The following is a 5,947-nucleotide window of genomic DNA, read 5'->3' on the forward strand; positions in this document are numbered from 1 at the left end:
ATTGCGAATCTTGACTGTCCTGTATCTATGCCTCTCCTACCTGTCTTTTTTTCAGCTTGTTCTGGTTCTTAGCTGGTTCAGAAGATGTTTTCTGCTAGTCTTCAGGTGACTTTCATGGATAATCTCTCTGTAAATAGCTGTAGCTTTGGCATGCCTTTGGAAGGAGGTGAGCTCAGGGTTTTCCTGCTTCACTATCTTAGCCACTTCTCTCTCTAGCAGAAGAAAGATTTTCCTCACATCTGGACCAGGGATACTGTGAACTCTTGATCTTGATCTGAATGACTGTAAACTTAGAAAATAATTACAACTGTATCACAGTAGAGCATATATTGTTTGTAGAATGGCGACATACTGAAAGATATTTTATAAGTGAACAGAAGCTGGGAGCTTAGAGAGTGGTTAGAAGTGGAAATTGGAGAGTCATCAACAGAGATGCAGAAGATGAATTAATTTAACCAATACACATTGAGTACTTACATATGCTGGGTAATCTTTTTAGGCATATGCATAAAATTTTGAGTATTAGCATGTTACTACCTTTAGAGTTTATATCTAGGCACTAGAACTTTAGGGACAACAGGGAGACTGATTAGAAGGGATATTCTGATACTAATAATTAAAAGGATGCACTTATTCATGTAAATACAACTTTTAAGTTTCCTAGGCATTGAATTGTAATTCTGTCATTGAACTGAGATCTGTAACAGCCGTTCAAAAATAGCAATGTCATATCTAAACATTTTGTGGGACCTTAAAAAATATGGCATTTAAATTTAAACATGAACTAAAAAATGAAGCAAGTCCTGTCATAATTTGACAGGCATAATCACTTATCCTTTAAGGCGAACAGTAACCTAATAGTAAGATGCTAATAGTGTCTTGGTGCAGGTGTTGCTAATTAGCTATTGGATTAAGCTGAATCGTATTCTCTTCTTTTACCTGTGCATAATGTTTGTGCAGAATGCAAATATGAGCTGTAAGCTGAAGTGTTTTAAGTGCCAGCTATGGCTCATGGATTGACCTTGAAGCAATGAGAATTTTGAATTGGGCAATAATCCTGGTTTAATTGTAGCTTAGAGCTTAGTCAGACTCCTGGTTCTCCTCCTGATGGTCAAGGGTTGCTCTCAGATAGGAAGTTTAGTTAATTCGGGCTCTGGTCAAGTGGCTAGGTGAGAAGACAGAGTCATTTCTTATTCTTTCCATATTCATTTATAGTAGTTGGACTGCTCTGAGAGAAATGGTAGGTAGCAATTACTAGTATAATTAGGGATCATACATTTGTTTACTCAGCAAATATTTATTGAGTGCCTACCATGTTCCTGCACTCAGCATATGGTTCAGTTCAGTTCAGTCGCTCAGTTGTGTCCGACTCATTGCGACCCCATAAACTGCAGCATGCCAGGCCTCCCTGTCCACCAACTCCTGGAGTTCACTCAAACTCATGTCCATCGAGTCGGCGATGCCATCCAACCATCTCATCCTCTGTTGTCCCTTTCTCCTCCTGCCCCCAATCCCTCCCAGCATCAGGGTCTTTTCCAGTGAGTCAACCCTTCACATGAGGTGGTCAAAGTATTTGAGTTTCAGCTTTAACATCAGTCCTTCCAATGAACACCCAGGGCTGATCTCCTTCAGAATGGACTGGTTGGATCTCCTTGCAGTCCAAGGGACTCTCAAGAGTCTTCTCCAACACCACAGTTCAAAAGCATCAGTTCTTCGGTCCTCAGCTTTCTTCACAGTCTAACTCTCACATTCATACATGACCACTGGAAAAACTGTAGCCTTGACTAGACGGACATTTGTTGGCAAAGTAATGTCTCTGCTTTTGAATATGCTATCTAGGTTGGTCATAACTTTCCTTCCAAGGAGTAAGCTCTTTTAATTTCATGGCTGCAGTCACTATCTGCAGTGATTTTGGAGCCCCCCAAAATAAATTCTGACACTGTTTCCACTGTTTCCCCACCTATTTCCCATGAAGTAATGGGATCAGATGCCATGATCTTCATTTTCTGAATGTTGAGCTTTAAGCCAACTTTTTCACTCTCCCCTTTCACTTTCATCAAGAGTGATATAAATGTTTGTTGAATGAAATATAATCACTTGAGAGTTAAAAAAAACTTCTTGAAAGAATTTGTAAATTTTGGACTTACCTTAATGAGGAAATTAATTCTACTTGTGAAATTGAAGTATGGAAGCGATGCTGAAATAGTTTATTTTACTCTCCTACATTTTTTTCAGCTTCCTTTCAGTTGAGAGCGAGAAAATACTAGTCCTGGCTAATGTGATGTATCTCCTTCTGGGTTGAGACTGTGGGAATCCCAGTGAGTAAGGAGGGAGGCTATGTCTTCTAGATGATGAAGAATAAGATGGTGGAGCTGTGTGGAAAGAAGCCGTTGCTGATTTCTGCTGGACATGTCACCTGTGGAGGAAAGAAACTCTTGTTGTATTAAGAGAACCTGGGAGGTCAGTAAAGGATTTGGGGTTTGTTTTTTTCAGTGTCATGTTATGAAGTCTATCCTGACTAATAAGAACTATTGTATACTTTGTTTTTTAAAGGATTTTTATACTATATCAAAAAACCACAAAATAAAAAAGGGATCAGTTGTTGAATATCTTAGAATTCTTTCCAGAATCTCTGCACCCTCAGCCTTGAAGGTTGCCTATTGCCTTGTTCTTCTCTGCTCAGTCTGCAGCTTGTTGAAGGATCACTGGAGATGACTCAAACTCTAGTTTTTAAATCAAACTTGTTCTGCCAAATCCAAGACCCTGAATTTATCCAAATTGTAGAAATATTCTTTGGCCACCCATCCACCAAAATACCTCCCCTTTGGATCAACAGCAGCTTTAATCATTGATTCAGCCCTATCAATTTCTAAAACTGTTCTTATTGCTTCATCATCAGGGGCACCAGGATTTTCAAATATTTTACAACTGTGCCATATTTTTCATACTTTTCCTTGGTTTCAGCTTCCAAATCTTCATCTACCTCTCCTGCACCAACCCATGTTCCTTAGTGTTGTGCTGTGCTTAGTTGCTCAGTCGCCTCCAACTCTTTGTAACCCCATGAACCGCATGCCAGGCTCCTCTGTTCATGGGGATTCTCCAGGCAAGAAAACTGGAGTGGGTTGCCATGCCTTCCTCCATGTTCCTCAGTAGGACCACTTTAGTAGGACACAAGTATTTCAGTTAATCGATTTGAGTCTGACTTCCTGGCTGCATCTTTCTGAGTGGTGTCACCCATGATGATTTCGCCTTCCCGCTTTCTGGTGTTCTCCACCGACAGCGTTGTGCTTAGGCCCTGCTCACTCTTCCCAAGAAGCCATACTTCTGCCTGATTTTCTATGTTATTGTTTGTGCCCTACCCCATGTTGGAGAGGAAAGGGTTGCTGGGGCCAGTCGGGGATCTGGGTCTGTCTTGTTGCTCATACACTGGGGGAGAGATAGCAGCTTTGGAAGACTGGGAGCTGAGGCTTGAACCCTCTTCATAAGGAAAGCCTCGGGATAACTCTTTGTCTTTCTCTACAAGAAAAGCAGGTGGTGCAATGGCAGCTCCGCTCATGCTTCTCTCTCGCTCATAATATTCATGTTCATCAATCTGGATCTCCTAACCTGAAAAACCCACTAGCTTCCTGTCTGGCTTTATGCCTGTTTTCTCTTCCTTCTGTCTTTCCACCTCCCGCTGCCTCTGTCGCTCCTCTCTTTGGCCCCTCACTACTTTCTCATAATTGTTAGGAAATGCTGGATCATATTCTTCAGCTGTAGGGATCAAAACTTCTCCTGTAGAAAACCCACTGGGAACAGGATCCTTGAGGCCCGCGGCTGTGTGTGGTGGGGTGTCCTGGATCTGCTGCTCATCTGAAGAGCCATTTCACCTGAAGTCAATGGATGACTGGGGCAAGGACAGTACTTTGTATTGTCCCCTGGCTCTTCGCCTGAGTGAGAGCTGCCTTCTTCATTTGGAGCTGAGACTGCAAAAGTTTGAAGTTTGGGGACTAACCTTCTGTTTTTTGAGTCACTATTCTCCACTCCCAGGTCTTTGTATATGGACATCTTCTTAGTTTAATGCCCACTGGATGGGTGGACGCTCCTGGCTGTGGCCGGGCACCTAGGCCCAGGTGCCCTAGACCTGGTAGGCTGGGTGCTCAGGGGCACCCGGTGTACCTTTTATTGTAGAGAATTTGTTGTTGTTGTTGTTGCCACACTGTGTACTGTAACAAAAGACTGTAGATAATTAAATGACCATTGCCAACAGGTAGCTTAGATAAAGTTTAGTATCCTATACCATAGAATGTCAACCAGCCATTTAAAAAAATGTGCTGATACGGAATTCTCTCTCAGATATATTGTTACCAGAAGAAAAGAAGATTCAGAACAGTGTTCACAGTTTCAATTAGTATAAAACAGAGACTCTATCATCTACTAACATTATCTGCATGCACAAATGAACACATGTGGTCTTTTTTATTGTAGTAAAATATACTTAATATAAAATTTAACCATTTAAACTGTACTGTTAGGTAGAATGAAATATAATCACATTCTTGTGCAACTGTCACCATCATCCACCTCCTGAACATTTTGCATCTTCTCAGATGGAAGTTTTATACCTATCGGACACTAATTCTTCATTTCCCTCTTACCCCAGCATCGGGTAATCATCACGCCACTTCCATTGCTATGAGTCTGATTACTCTATGTATCTCATATATGTGGAATTATGCAGTATTTGTTCTTTTGTGATTGGCATATTACTTAGCATCATATCTTCAAGGTTCATCCATGTTGAGCATGTGTTAGATTATCTTTCCTTTTTAAAGCTGAATAATATTCCCATCATATGTATGTATGACATTTTGTTTATCCAATCATCTTTAGTCAATACTTATATTGCTTCCACCATTTTGCCATTGTGAATAATGCTTCTTTGAACATGAGCATACAAATATCTGTTCAGATCCCTGTTTTCAGTTTGCTCAGGTGTATACTCAGAAGTGGAACTGCTAGATCATATGGTAATTCTATGTTTACTTTTTAAGGAACCCTTTCTTGTTTCCCATAGCAGTTAAGCTACTTATATTCTCACTAGCAAGGGTTCTGATTTTTCAACATCCTCACCAGCACTTGTTATTTTCTGTTTTTTTCTTTTGATGATAGGCCTCCTAATCGGTGTGAAGTGGTATCTTGTGATTTTTATTTGCATTTTTTTGGATTATAAATTGAGACAATTTAAAAGTTATGCATCACTTCATGGGAAATAGATGGGGAAACAGTGGAAACAGTGTCAGACTTCATATTTTTGGGCTCCAAAATCACTGCAGATGGTGATTGCAGCCATGAAATTAAAAGATGCTTACTCCTTGGAAGGAAAGTTATGACCAACCTAGATAGCATATTCAAAAACAGAAACATTACTTTGCTGGCTAAGGTCTGTCTAGTCAAGGCTATGGTTTTTCCAGTGGTTATGTATGGATGTGAGAGTTGGACAGTGAAGAAGGCTGAGTGCCAAAGAATTGGTGCGTTTGAACTGTGGTGTTGGAGAAGACTGTGGTGTTGGAGAGTCCCTTGGACTGCAAGGAGATCCAACCAGTCCATTCTGAAAGAGATCAGCCCTGGGATTTCTTTGGAAGGACTGATGCTAAAGCTGAAACTCCAGTACTTTGGCCGCCTCATGCAAAGAGGTGACTGATTGGAAAAGACTCTAATGCTGGGAGGGATTGGGGGCAGGAGGAGAAGGGAACGACTGAGGATGAGATGGCTGGATGGCATCACTGACTTGATGGAAATGAGTCTGAGTGAACTCTGAGAGTTGGTGATGGACAGGGAGGCCTGGCATGCTGCGATTCATGGGGTCGCAAAGAGTCGGATGTGACTGAGCGACTGAATTGAACTGAACTGAAAAGTTATGCATGATGATAAGAAGTCTTCCTGAGTATTTTATTAAGCTATAGAG

General features: G+C 41.1%; 1 pseudogene; it reads right to left on the reverse strand.

The window, feature by feature from the left end:
- Positions 1 to 2,735: 2,735 nt before the first annotated feature.
- Positions 2,736 to 4,047, reverse strand: LOC138438221 (splicing factor 45-like; annotated as a pseudogene).
- Positions 4,048 to 5,947: the final 1,900 nt, after the last annotated feature.

Source organism: Ovis canadensis, chromosome 3 (assembly GCF_042477335.2).
Source record: "Ovis canadensis isolate MfBH-ARS-UI-01 breed Bighorn chromosome 3, ARS-UI_OviCan_v2, whole genome shotgun sequence".
Lineage (NCBI taxonomy): Eukaryota > Metazoa > Chordata > Mammalia > Artiodactyla > Bovidae > Ovis > Ovis canadensis.